General features: G+C 42.9%; 15 non-coding genes across 15 annotated transcripts; 7 read left to right on the forward strand and 8 right to left on the reverse strand.

Annotated features, from left to right (window-relative positions):
• Positions 1–953: 953 nt before the first annotated feature.
• Positions 954–1,026, reverse strand: TRNAR-UCG (transfer RNA arginine (anticodon UCG)). The gene has a single exon. It is a non-coding gene; the product is annotated as a tRNA-Arg (tRNA).
• Positions 1,027–1,303: 277 nt separating this feature from the next.
• TRNAL-CAA (transfer RNA leucine (anticodon CAA)) lies at positions 1,304–1,413 on the forward strand. Its single transcript has 2 exons — positions 1,304–1,341; positions 1,368–1,413. It is a non-coding gene; the product is annotated as a tRNA-Leu (tRNA).
• A 1,154-nt stretch (positions 1,414–2,567) lies between these two features.
• Positions 2,568–2,640, reverse strand: TRNAQ-UUG (transfer RNA glutamine (anticodon UUG)). Its single transcript has one exon. It is a non-coding gene; the product is annotated as a tRNA-Gln (tRNA).
• A 277-nt stretch (positions 2,641–2,917) lies between these two features.
• Positions 2,918–3,027, forward strand: TRNAL-CAA (transfer RNA leucine (anticodon CAA)). The gene is made up of 2 exons: positions 2,918–2,955; positions 2,982–3,027. It is a non-coding gene; the product is annotated as a tRNA-Leu (tRNA).
• A 1,154-nt stretch (positions 3,028–4,181) lies between these two features.
• On the reverse strand, positions 4,182–4,254 carry TRNAR-UCG (transfer RNA arginine (anticodon UCG)). Its single transcript has one exon. It is a non-coding gene; the product is annotated as a tRNA-Arg (tRNA).
• A 277-nt stretch (positions 4,255–4,531) lies between these two features.
• On the forward strand, positions 4,532–4,641 carry TRNAL-CAA (transfer RNA leucine (anticodon CAA)). The gene is made up of 2 exons: positions 4,532–4,569; positions 4,596–4,641. It is a non-coding gene; the product is annotated as a tRNA-Leu (tRNA).
• Positions 4,642–5,795: 1,154 nt separating this feature from the next.
• On the reverse strand, positions 5,796–5,868 carry TRNAR-UCG (transfer RNA arginine (anticodon UCG)). Its single transcript has one exon. It is a non-coding gene; the product is annotated as a tRNA-Arg (tRNA).
• Positions 5,869–6,146: 278 nt separating this feature from the next.
• TRNAL-CAA (transfer RNA leucine (anticodon CAA)) lies at positions 6,147–6,256 on the forward strand. Its single transcript has 2 exons — positions 6,147–6,184; positions 6,211–6,256. It is a non-coding gene; the product is annotated as a tRNA-Leu (tRNA).
• Positions 6,257–7,410: 1,154 nt separating this feature from the next.
• Positions 7,411–7,483, reverse strand: TRNAR-UCG (transfer RNA arginine (anticodon UCG)). The gene has a single exon. It is a non-coding gene; the product is annotated as a tRNA-Arg (tRNA).
• A 278-nt stretch (positions 7,484–7,761) lies between these two features.
• Positions 7,762–7,871, forward strand: TRNAL-CAA (transfer RNA leucine (anticodon CAA)). The gene is made up of 2 exons: positions 7,762–7,799; positions 7,826–7,871. It is a non-coding gene; the product is annotated as a tRNA-Leu (tRNA).
• Positions 7,872–9,025: 1,154 nt separating this feature from the next.
• On the reverse strand, positions 9,026–9,098 carry TRNAR-UCG (transfer RNA arginine (anticodon UCG)). The gene has a single exon. It is a non-coding gene; the product is annotated as a tRNA-Arg (tRNA).
• Positions 9,099–9,375: 277 nt separating this feature from the next.
• On the forward strand, positions 9,376–9,485 carry TRNAL-CAA (transfer RNA leucine (anticodon CAA)). Its single transcript has 2 exons — positions 9,376–9,413; positions 9,440–9,485. It is a non-coding gene; the product is annotated as a tRNA-Leu (tRNA).
• A 1,154-nt stretch (positions 9,486–10,639) lies between these two features.
• Positions 10,640–10,712, reverse strand: TRNAQ-UUG (transfer RNA glutamine (anticodon UUG)). Its single transcript has one exon. It is a non-coding gene; the product is annotated as a tRNA-Gln (tRNA).
• A 277-nt stretch (positions 10,713–10,989) lies between these two features.
• Positions 10,990–11,099, forward strand: TRNAL-CAA (transfer RNA leucine (anticodon CAA)). Its single transcript has 2 exons — positions 10,990–11,027; positions 11,054–11,099. It is a non-coding gene; the product is annotated as a tRNA-Leu (tRNA).
• Positions 11,100–12,253: 1,154 nt separating this feature from the next.
• TRNAQ-UUG (transfer RNA glutamine (anticodon UUG)) lies at positions 12,254–12,326 on the reverse strand. Its single transcript has one exon. It is a non-coding gene; the product is annotated as a tRNA-Gln (tRNA).
• Between the last annotated feature and the right edge of the window lie 190 nt (positions 12,327–12,516).

The following is a 12,516-nucleotide window of genomic DNA, read 5'->3' on the forward strand; positions in this document are numbered from 1 at the left end:
ATCCCCTTTGGCACACCTACAGTCATATGGGTTAGCTCATCTTCTCTTCTAGTTCACTTCATCAGGATCAGAAGCTTTGGAGGCAATTTGTTTTGCTAAATCTTAAAAGGTTAGTGTACAGGTAAAGTGACAAATATGTAAGGAGACCGAACTCAGGAGATAGGTTTTGGCAATAACTTACAGGTCTTCCCTGTATGTTCTGACCTTTGGTGAAAGAGGTGGGGTTATTCCCTCTTCTGACAAGACTCATTTGTTGAAATTTCAACGGACCCTTCCTTGAAAAGAGTTCAGGTTGCAAGAAAACCAATTGCAGTGTTCCATTTGCGGTGTGAATCATATCTTTTCAGAGGAAATGACAGACATACTTTCCAAATTTCAGGCAAGAACTCTTCATATAAATTGGGAACCGAGGCAACCTTTTGAAATTGTTGAGCTTGCAACAAGAAGGAATCGCATCGTGCCACTTGACATGCTGTGTCTGCACCTTTGTAAAAGTCTGGCTTACAGCAGAATTGCAGACAAGGATTTCCTAAATCATATAGGAAATTAATTTTCTCATGTTAGTAAACAAAATGCTTAGCAGAAAGGGAGATGCCACCATGAATGTTTGAACCCTGGGTCATATAGTTTACTTAGAGTCTCTTCCCAGGTCCATCAGGGTATTGGGTTCAAAGTAAGGCAAAGGTTAGAATCCCAGTGTGGACTAGCAGTGTTTATTTGAGGTTGATGTAAAAACTTTGCTGGGACTTGCACAAGTTGTAAGAAAAGAGTTAGCGTCATTGACATTGTGGTGAAAGCTCAGCAAAAGCAGCCACCTTTGTAGCTGTAAACAGTCAAGGGCAGGGATTGAATGATAAGCATGAGTGAGGAAGCACAGGCTTTTGCAAAGTCTCCGAGGACATTTACAACAAGAGGAGCAAATACTCTACAGAAGTGACAAGAACAGAGCTCAACGACCACGAAGGGACTCGAACCCTCAATCTTCTGATCCGAAGTCAGACGCCTTATCCATTAGGCCACGCGGTCTCATGCCTCTTTATGAAGAAACCATTTTCCACTGGAAACAGCCACCGCATAGGAAAAGACGCTCAAGGAGCACAAAGGATTTCATTTGTTAGAGCAGGCACATGACATTGCTGTCTAAGGTATTGCAGTGATCCAAAATGGCAGTTTGATGAGTGTTTTCAGAAAAAAAAACATGCCTTGCAGTGTTCATGAAGTCTTCTAGGCTAAGTTTGTGGTTGTCTCTTCTCTGTTAAGTATAGTCATTGTGCCAGCTGCATGGGTACATAGTACACCGCTTGTCAGGATGGCCGAGTGGTCTAAGGCACCAGACTCAAGAGGCTTCTCTTCCCTTCTCATGGGCCTTCTGGTCTCCGAATGGAGGCGTGGGTTCAAATCCCACTTCTGACAGAGCTTTTTCACTTTGTCCATCATGGCACATTGGTCAGGCCTGCCAAAACAAGCTCTTGGGTCTTTTCATTTACTAGGCTCTTCAAAGGGCCTTCTCAACAGCAACCTCACATGGACTTTTGGAAAATCTCGCAGAAAAGGAACAAGGCCGACTTTTTTCTACAAGCTTTCTAACACACGTTTTACAAACTGACAAATTCCATCCCCTTTGGCACACCTACAGTCATATGGGTTAGCTCATCTTCTCTTCTAGTTCACTTCATCAGGATCAGAAGCTTTGGAGGCAATTTGTTTTGCTAAATCTTAAAAGGTTAGTGTACAGGTAAAGTGACAAATATGTAAGGAGACCGAACTCAGGAGATAGGTTTTGGCAATAACTTACAGGTCTTCCCTGTATGTTCTGACCTTTGGTGAAAGAGGTGGGGTTATTCCCTCTTCTGACAAGACTCATTTGTTGAAATTTCAACGGACCCTTCCTTGAAAAGAGTTCAGGTTGCAAGAAAACCAATTGCAGTGTTCCATTTGCGGTGTGAATCATATCTTTTCAGAGGAAATGACAGACATACTTTCCAAATTTCAGGCAAGAACTCTTCATATAAATTGGGAACCGAGGCAACCTTTTGAAATTGTTGAGCTTGCAACAAGAAGGAATCGCATCGTGCCACTTGACATGCTGTGTCTGCACCTTTGTAAAAGTCTGGCTTACAGCAGAATTGCAGACAAGGATTTCCTAAATCATATAGGAAATTAATTTTCTCATGTTAGTAAACAAAATGCTTAGCAGAAAGGGAGATGCCACCATGAATGTTTGAACCCTGGGTCATATAGTTTACTTAGAGTCTCTTCCCAGGTCCATCAGGGTATTGGGTTCAAAGTAAGGCAAAGGTTAGAATCCCAGTGTGGACTAGCAGTGTTTATTTGAGGTTGATGTAAAAACTTTGCTGGGACTTGCACATGTTGTAAGAAAAGAGTTAGCGTCATTGACATTGTGGTGAAAGCTCAGCAAAAGCAGCCACCTTTGTAGCTGTAAACAGTCAAGGGCAGGGATTGAATGATAAGCATGAGTGAGGAAGCACAGGCTTTTGCAAAGTCTCCGAGGACATTTACAACAAGAGGAGCAAATACTCTACAGAAGTGACAAGAACAGAGCTCAACGACCACAAAGGGACTCGAACCCTCAATCTTCTGATCCAAAGTCAGACGCCTTATCCATTAGGCCACGCGGTCTCATGCCTCTTTATGAAGAAACCATTTTCCACTGGAAACAGCCACCGCATAGGAAAAGACGCTCAAGGAGCACAAAGGATTTCATTTGTTAGAGCAGGCACATGACATTGCTGTCTAAGGTATTGCAGTGATCCAAAATGGCAGTTTGATGAGTGTTTTCAGAGAAAAAAACATGCCTTGCAGTGTTCATGAAGTCTTCTAGGCTAAGTTTGTGGTTGTCTCTTCTCTGTTAAGTATAGTCATTTTGCCAGCTGCATGGGTACATAGTACACCGCTTGTCAGGATGGCCGAGTGGTCTAAGGCGCCAGACTCAAGAGGCTTCTCTTCCCTTCTCATGGGCCTTCTGGTCTCCGAATGGAGGCGTGGGTTCAAATCCCACTTCTGACAGAGCTTTTTCACTTTGTCCATCATGGCACATTGGTCAGGCCTGCCAAAACAAGCTCTTGGGTCTTTTCATTTACTAGGCTCTTCAAAGGGCCTTCTCAACAGCAACCTCACATGGACTTTTGGAAAATCTCGCAGAAAAGGAACAAGGCCGACTTTTTTCTACAAGCTTTCTAACACACGTTTTACAAACTGACAAATTCCATCCCCTTTGGCACACCTACAGTCATATGGGTTAGCTCATCTTCTCTTCTAGTTCACTTCATCAGGATCAGAAGCTTTGGAGGCAATTTGTTTTGCTAAATCTTAAAAGGTTAGTGTACAGGTAAAGTGACAAATATGTAAGGAGACCGAACTCAGGAGATAGGTTTTGGCAATAACTTACAGGTCTTCCCTGTATGTTCTGACCTTTGGTGAAAGAGGTGGGGTTATTCCCTCTTCTGACAAGACTCATTTGTTGAAATTTCAACGGACCCTTCCTTGAAAAGAGTTCAGGTTGCAAGAAAACCAATTGCAGTGTTCCATTTGCGGTGTGGATCATATCTTTTCAGAGGAAATGACAGACATACTTTCCAAATTTCAGGCAAGAACTCTTCATATAAATTGGGAACCGAGGCAACCTTTTGAAATTGTTGAGCTTGCAACAAGAAGGAATCGCATCGTGCCACTTGACATGCTGTGTCTGCACCTTTGTAAAAGTCTGGCTTACAGCAGAATTGCAGACAAGGATTTCCTAAATCATATAGGAAATTAATTTTCTCATGTTAGTAAACAAAATGCTTAGCAGAAAGGGAGATGCCACCATGAATGTTTGAACCCTGGGTCATATAGTTTACTTAGAGTCTCTTCCAAGGTCCATCAGGGTATTGGGTTCAAAGTAAGGCAAAGGTTAGAATCCCAGTGTGGACTAGCAGTGTTTATTTGAGATTGATGTAAAAACTTTGCTGGGACTTGCACAAGTTGTAAGAAAAGAGTTAGCGTCATTGACATTGTGGTGAAAGCTCAGCAAAAGCAGCCACCTTTGTAGCTGTAAACAGTCAAGGGCAGGGATTGAATGATAAGCATGAGTGAGGAAGCACAGGCTTTTGCAAAGTCTCCGAGGACATTTACAACAAGAGGAGCAAATACTCTACAGAAGTGACAAGAACAGAGCTCAACGACCACGAAGGGACTCGAACCCTCAATCTTCTGATCCGAAGTCAGACGCCTTATCCATTAGGCCACGCGGTCTCATGCCTCTTTATGAAGAAACCATTTTCCACTGGAAACAGCCACCGCATAGGAAAAGACGCTCAAGGAGCACAAAGGATTTCATTTGTTAGAGCAGGCACATGACATTGCTGTCTAAGGTATTGCAGTGATCCAAAATGGCAGTTTGATGAGTGTTTTCAGAAAAAAAAACATGCCTTGCAGTGTTCATGAAGTCTTCTAGGCTAAGTTTGTGGTTGTCTCTTCTCTGTTAAGTATAGTCATTGTGCCAGCTGCATGAGTACATAGTACACCGCTTGTCAGGATGGCCGAGTGGTCTAAGGCGCCAGACTCAAGAGGCTTCTCTTCCCTTCTCATGGGCCTTCTGGTCTCCGAATGGAGGCGTGGGTTCAAATCCCACTTCTGACAGAGCTTTTTCACTTTGTCCATCATGGCACATTGGTCAGGCCTGCCAAAACAAGCTCTTGGGTCTTTTCATTTACTAGGCTCTTCAAAGGGCCTTCTCAACAGCAACCTCACATGGAGTTTTGGAAAATCTCGCAGAAAAGGAACAAGGCCGACTTTTTTCTACAAGCTTTCTAACACACGTTTTACAAACTGACAAATTCCATCCCCTTTGGCACACCTACAGTCATATGGGTTAGCTCATCTTCTCTTCTAGTTCACTTCATCAGGATCAGAAGCTTTGGAGGCAATTTGTTTTGCTAAATCTTAAAAGGTTAGTGTACAGGTAAAGTGACAAATATGTAAGGAGACCGAACTCAGGAGATAGGTTTTGGCAATAACTTACAGGTCTTCCCTGTATGTTCTGACCTTTGGTGAAAGAGGTGGGGTTATTCCCTCTTCTGACAAGACTCATTTGTTGAAATTTCAACGGACCCTTCCTTGAAAAGAGTTCAGGTTGCAAGAAAACCAATTGCAGTGTTCCATTTGCGGTGTGGATCATATCTTTTCAGAGGAAATGACAGACATACTTTCCAAATTTCAGGCAAGAACTCTTCATATAAATTGGGAACCGAGGCAACCTTTTGAAATTGTTGAGCTTGCAACAAGAAGGAATCGCATCGTGCCACTTGACATGCTGTGTCTGCACCTTTGTAAAAGTCTGGCTTACAGCAGAATTGCAGACAAGGATTTCCTAAATCATATAGGAAATTAATTTTCTCATGTTAGTAAACAAAATGCTTAGCAGAAAGGGAGATGCCACCATGAATGTTTGAACCCTGGGTCATATAGTTTACTTAGAGTCTCTTCCCAGGTCCATCAGGGTATTGGGTTCAAAGTAAGACAAAGGTTAGAATCCCAGTGTGGACTAGCAGTGTTTATTTGAGGTTGATGTAAAAACTTTGCTAGGACTTGCACAAGTTGTAAGAAAAGAGTTAGCGTCATTGACATTGTGGTGAAAGCTCAGCAAAAGCAGCCACCTTTGTAGCTGTAAACAGTCAAGGGCAGGGATTGAATGATAAGCATGAGTGAGGAAGCACAGGCTTTTGCAAAGTCTCCGAGGACATTTACAACAAGAGGAGCAAATACTCTACAGAAGTGACAAGAACAGAGCTCAACGACCACGAAGGGACTCGAACCCTCAATCTTCTGATCCGAAGTCAGACGCCTTATCCATTAGGCCACGCGGTCTCATGCCTCTTTATGAAGAAACCATTTTCCACTGGAAACAGCCACCGCATAGGAAAAGACGCTCAAGGAGCACAAAGGATTTCATTTGTTAGAGCAGGCACATGACATTGCTGTCTAAGGTATTGCAGTGATCCAAAATGGCAGTTTGATGAGTGTTTTCAGAAAAAAAAAACATGCCTTGCAGTGTTCATGAAGTCTTCTAGGCTAAGTTTGTGGTTGTCTCTTCTCTGTTAAGTATAGTCATTGTGCCAGCTGCATGGGTACATAGTACACCGCTTGTCAGGATGGCCGAGTGGTCTAAGGCGCCAGACTCAAGAGGCTTCTCTTCCCTTCTCATGGGCCTTCTGGTCTCCGAATGGAGGCGTGGGTTCAAATCCCACTTCTGACAGAGCTTTTTCACTTTGTCCATCATGGCACATTGGTCAGGCCTGCCAAAACAAGCTCTTGGGTCTTTTCATTTACTAGGCTCTTCAAAGGGCCTTCTCAACAGCAACCTCACATGGACTTTTGGAAAATCTCGCAGAAAAGGAACAAGGCCGACTTTTTTCTACAAGCTTTCTAACACACGTTTTACAAACTGACAAATTCCATCCCCTTTGGCACACCTACAGTCATATGGGTTAGCTCATCTTCTCTTCTAGTTCACTTCATCAGGATCAGAAGCTTTGGAGGCAATTTGTTTTGCTAAATCTTAAAAGGTTAGTGTACAGGTAAAGTGACAAATATGTAAGGAGACCGAACTCAGGAGATAGGTTTTGGCAATAACTTACAGGTCTTCCCTGTATGTTCTGACCTTTGGTGAAAGAAGTGGGGTTATTCCCTCTTCTGACAAGACTCATTTGTTGAAATTTCAACGGACCCTTCCTTGAAAAGAGTTCAGGTTGCAAGAAAACCAATTGCAGTGTTCCATTTGCGGTGTGGATCATATCTTTTCAGAGGAAATGACAGACATACTTTCCAAATTTCAGGCAAGAACTCTTCATATAAATTGGGAACCGAGGCAACCTTTTGAAATTGTTGAGCTTGCAACAAGAAGGAATCGCATCGTGCCACTTGACATGCTGTGTCTGCACCTTTGTAAAAGTCTGGCTTACAGCAGAATTGCAGACAAGGATTTCCTAAATCATATAGGAAATTAATTTTCTCATGTTAGTAAACAAAATGCTTAGCAGAAAGGGAGATGCCACCATGAATGTTTGAACCCTGGGTCATATAGTTTACTTAGAGTCTCTTCCCAGGTCCATCAGGGTATTGGGTTCAAAGTAAGGCAAAGGTTAGAATCCCAGTGTGGACTAGCAGTGTTTATTTGAGGTTGATGTAAAAACTTTGCTGGGACTTGCACAAGTTGTAAGAAAAGAGTTAGCGTCATTGACATTGTGGTGAAAGCTCAGCAAAAGCAGCCACCTTTGTAGCTGTAAACAGTCAAGGGCAGGGATTGAATGATAAGCATGAGTGAGGAAGCACAGGCTTTTGCAAAGTCTCTGAGGACATTTACAACAAGAGGAGCAAATACTCTACAGAAGTGACAAGAACAGAGCTCAACGACCACGAAGGGACTCGAACCCTCAATCTTCTGATCCGAAGTCAGACGCCTTATCCATTAGGCCACGCGGTCTCATGCCTCTTTATGAAGAAACCATTTTCCACTGGAAACAGCCACCGCATAGGAAAAGACGCTCAAGGAGCACAAAGGATTTCATTTGTTAGAGCAGGCACATGACATTGCTGTCTAAGGTATTGCAGTGATCCAAAATGGCAGTTTGATGAGTGTTTTCAGAAAAAAAAAACATGCCTTGCAGTGTTCATGAAGTCTTCTAGGCTAAGTTTGTGGTTGTCTCTTCTCTGTTAAGTATAGTCATTGTGCCAGCTGCATGGGTACATAGTACACCGCTTGTCAGGATGGCCGAGTGGTCTAAGGCGCCAGACTCAAGAGGCTTCTCTTCCCTTCTCATGGGCCTTCTGGTCTCCGAATTGAGGCGTGGGTTCAAATCCCACTTCTGACAGAGCTTTTTCACTTTGTCCATCATGGCACATTGGTCAGGCCTGCCAAAACAAGCTCTTGGGTCTTTTCATTTACTAGGCTCTTCAAAGGGCCTTCTCAACAGCAACCTCACATGGAGTTTTGGAAAATCTCGCAGAAAAGGAACAAGGCCGACTTTTTTCTACAAGCTTTCTAACACACGTTTTACAAACTGACAAATTCCATCCCCTTTGGCACACCTACAGTCATATGGGTTAGCTCATCTTCTCTTCTAGTTCACTTCATCAGGATCAGAAGCTTTGGAGGCAATTTGTTTTGCTAAATCTTAAAAGGTTAGTGTACAGGTAAAGTGACAAATATGTAAGGAGACCGAACTCAGGAGATAGGTTTTGGCAATAACTTACAGGTCTTCCCTGTATGTTCTGACCTTTGGTGAAAGAGGTGGGGTTATTCCCTCTTCTGACAAGACTCATTTGTTGAAATTTCAACGGACCCTTCCTTGAAAAGAGTTCAGGTTGCAAGAAAACCAATTGCAGTGTTCCATTTGCGGTGTGGATCATATCTTTTCAGAGGAAATGACAGACATACTTTCCAAATTTCAGGCAAGAACTCTTCATATAAATTGGGAACCGAGGCAACCTTTTGAAATTGTTGAGCTTGCAACAAGAAGGAATCGCATCGTGCCACTTGACATGCTGTGTCTGCACCTTTGTAAAAGTCTGGCTTACAGCAGAATTGCAGACAAGGATTTCCTAAATCATATAGGAAATTAATTTTCTCATGTTAGTAAACAAAATGCTTAGCAGAAAGGGAGATGCCACCATGAATGTTTGAACCCTGGGTCATATAGTTTACTTAGAGTCTCTTCCCAGGTCCATCAGGGTATTGGGTTCAAAGTAAGGCAAAGGTTAGAATCCCAGTGTGGACTAGCAGTGTTTATTTGAGGTTGATGTAAAAACTTTGCTGGGACTTGCACAAGTTGTAAGAAAAGAGTTAGCGTCATTGACATTGTGGTGAAAGCTCAGCAAAAGCAGCCACCTTTGTAGCTGTAAACAGTCAAGGGCAGGGATTGAATGATAAGCATGAGTGAGGAAGCACAGGCTTTTGCAAAATCTCCGAGGACATTTACAACAAGAGGAGCAAATACTCTACAGAAGTGACAAGAACAGAGCTCAACGACCACGAAGGGACTCGAACCCTCAATCTTCTGATCCGAAGTCAGACGCCTTATCCATTAGGCCACGCGGTCTCATGCCTCTTTATGAAGAAACCATTTTCCACTGGAAACAGCCACCGCATAGGAAAAGACGCTCAAGGAGCACAAAGGATTTCATTTGTTAGAGCAGGCACATGACATTGCTGTCTAAGGTATTGCAGTGATCCAAAATGGCAGTTTGATGAGTGTTTTCAGAAAAAAAAACATGCCTTGCAGTGTTCATGAAGTCTTCTAGGCTAAGTTTGTGGTTGTCTCTTCTCTGTTAAGTATAGTCATTGTGCCAGCTGCATGGGTACATAGTACACCGCTTGTCAGGATGGCCGAGTGGTCTAAGGCGCCAGACTCAAGAGGCTTCTCTTCCCTTCTCATGGGCCTTCTGGTCTCCGAATGGAGGCGTGGGTTCAAATCCCACTTCTGACAGAGCTTTTTCACTTTGTCCATCATGGCACATTGGTCAGGCCTGCCAAAACAAGCTCTTGGGTCTTTTCATTTACTAGGCTCTTCAAAGGGCCTTCTCAACAGCAACCTCACATGGACTTTTGGAAAATCTCGCAGAAAAGGAACAAGGCCGACTTTTTTCTACAAGCTTTCTAACACACGTTTTACAAACTGACAAATTCCATCCCCTTTGGCACACCTACAGTCATATGGGTTAGCTCATCTTCTCTTCTAGTTCACTTCATCAGGATCAGAAGCTTTGGAGGCAATTTGTTTTGCTAAATCTTAAAAGGTTAGTGTACAGGTAAAGTGACAAATATGTAAGGAGACCGAACTCAGGAGATAGGTTTTGGCAATAACTTACAGGTCTTCCCTGTATGTTCTGACCTTTGGTGAAAGAGGTGGGGTTATTCCCTCTTCTGACAAGACTCATTTGTTGAAATTTCAACGGACCCTTCCTTGAAAAGAGTTCAGGTTGCAAGAAAACCAATTGCAGTGTTCCATTTGCGGTGTGGATCATATCTTTTCAGAGGAAATGACAGACATACTTTCCAAATTTCAGGCAAGAACTCTTCATATAAATTGGGAACCGAGGCAACCTTTTGAAATTGTTGAGCTTGCAACAAGAAGGAATCGCATCGTGCCACTTGACATGCTGTGTCTGCACCTTTGTAAAAGTCTGGCTTACAGCAGAATTGCAGACAAGGATTTCCTAAATCATATAGGAAATTAATTTTCTCATGTTAGTAAACAAAATGCTTAGCAGAAAGGGAGATGCCACCATGAATGTTTGAACCCTGGGTCATATAGTTTACTTAGAGTCTCTTCCAAGGTCCATCAGGGTATTGGGTTCAAAGTAAGGCAAAGGTTAGAATCCCAGTGTGGACTAGCAGTGTTTATTTGAGGTTGATGTAAAAACTTTGCTGGGACTTGCACAAGTTGTAAGAAAAGAGTTAGCGTCATTGACATTGTGGTGAAAGCTCAGCAAAAGCAGCCACCTTTGTAGCTGTAAACAGTCAAGGGCAGGGATTGAATGATAAGCATGAGTGAGGAAGCACAGGCTTTTGCAAAGTCTCCGAGGACATTTACAACAAGAGGAGCAAACACTCTACAGAAGTGACAAGAACAGAACTCAACTACCACGAAGGGACTCGAACCCTCAATCTTCTGATCCAAAGTCAGACGCCTTATCCATTAGGCCACGCAGTCTCATGCCTCTTTATGAAGAAACCATTTTCCACTGGAAACAGCCACCGCATAGGAAAAGACGCTCAAGGAGCACAAAGGATTTCATTTGTTAGAGCAGGCACATGACATTGCTGTCTAAGGTATTGCAGTGATCCAAAATGGCAGTTTGATGAGTGTTTTCAGAGAAAAAAACATGCCTTGCAGTGTTCATGAAGTCTTCTAGGCTAAGTTTGTGGTTGTCTCTTCTCTGTTAAGTATAGTCATTGTGCCAGCTGCATGGGTACATAGTGCACCGCTTGTCAGGATGGCCGAGTGGTGTAAGGCGCCAGACTCAAGAGGCTTCTCTTCCCTTCTCATGGGCCTTCTGGTCTCCGAATGGAGTCGTGGGTTCAAATCCCACTTCTGACAGAGCTTTTTCACTTTGTCCATCATGGCACATTGGTCAGGCCTGCCAAAACAAGCTCTTGGGTCTTTTCATTTACTAGGCTCTTCAAAGGGCCTTCTCAACAGCAACCTCACATGGACTTTTGGAAAATCTCGCAGAAAAGGAACAAGGCCGACTTTTTTCTACAAGCTTTCTAACACACGTTTTACAAACTGACAAATTCCATCCCCTTTGGCACACCTACAGTCATATGGGTTAGCTCATCTTCTCTTCTAGTTCACTTCATCAGGATCAGAAGCTTTGGAGGCAATTTGTTTTGCTAAATCTTAAAAGGTTAGTGTACAGGTAAAGTGACAAATATGTAAGGAGACCGAACTCAGGAGATAGGTTTTGGCAATAACTTACAGGTCTTCCCTGTATGTTCTGACCTTTGGTGAAAGAGGTGGGGTTATTCCCTCTTCTGACAAGACTCATTTGTTGAAATTTCAACGGACCCTTCCTTGAAAAGAGTTGAGGTTGCAAGAAAACCAATTGCAGTGTTCCATTTGCGGTGTGGATCATATCTTTTCAGAGGAAATGACAGACATACTTTCCAAATTTCAGGCAAGAACTCTTCATATAAATTGGGAACCGAGGCAACCTTTTGAAATTGTTGAGCTTGCAACAAGAAGGAATCGCATCGTGCCACTTGACATGCTGTGTCTGCACCTTTGTAAAAGTCTGGCTTACAGCAGAATTGCAGACAAGGATTTCCTAAATCATATAGGAAATTAATTTTCTCATGTTAGTAAACAAAATGCTTAGCAGAAAGGGAGATGCCACCATGAATGTTTGAACCCTGGGTCATATAGTTTACTTAGAGTCTCTTCCAAGGTCCATCAGGGTATTGGGTTCAAAGTAAGGCAAAGGTTAGAATCCCAGTGTGGACTAGCAGTGTTTATTTGAGGTTGATGTAAAAACTTTGCTGGGACTTGCACAAGTTGTAAGAAAAGAGTTAGCGTCATTGACATTGTGGTGAAAGCTCAGCAAAAGCAGCCATCTTTGTAGCTGTAAAAAGTCAAGGGCAGGGATTGAATGATAAGCATGAGTGAGGAAGCACAGGCTTTTGCAAAGTCTCCGAGGACATTTACAACAAGAGGAGCAAATACTCTACAGAAGTGACAAGAACAGAACTCAACGACCACGAAGGGACTCGAACCCTCAATCTTCTGATCCAAAGTCAGACGCCTTATCCATTAGGCCACACAGTCTCATGCCTCTTTATGAAGAAACCATTTTCCACTGGAAACAGCCACCGCATAGGAAAAGACGCTCAAGGAGCACAAAGGATTTCATTTGTTAGAGCAGGCACATGACATTGCTGTCTAAGGTATTGCAGTGATCCAAAATGGCAGTTTGATGAGTGTTTTCAGAGAAAAAAACATGCCTTGCAGTGTTCAT

This window comes from Hyperolius riggenbachi, chromosome 8 (assembly GCF_040937935.1).
Source record: "Hyperolius riggenbachi isolate aHypRig1 chromosome 8, aHypRig1.pri, whole genome shotgun sequence".
NCBI lineage: Eukaryota > Metazoa > Chordata > Amphibia > Anura > Hyperoliidae > Hyperolius > Hyperolius riggenbachi.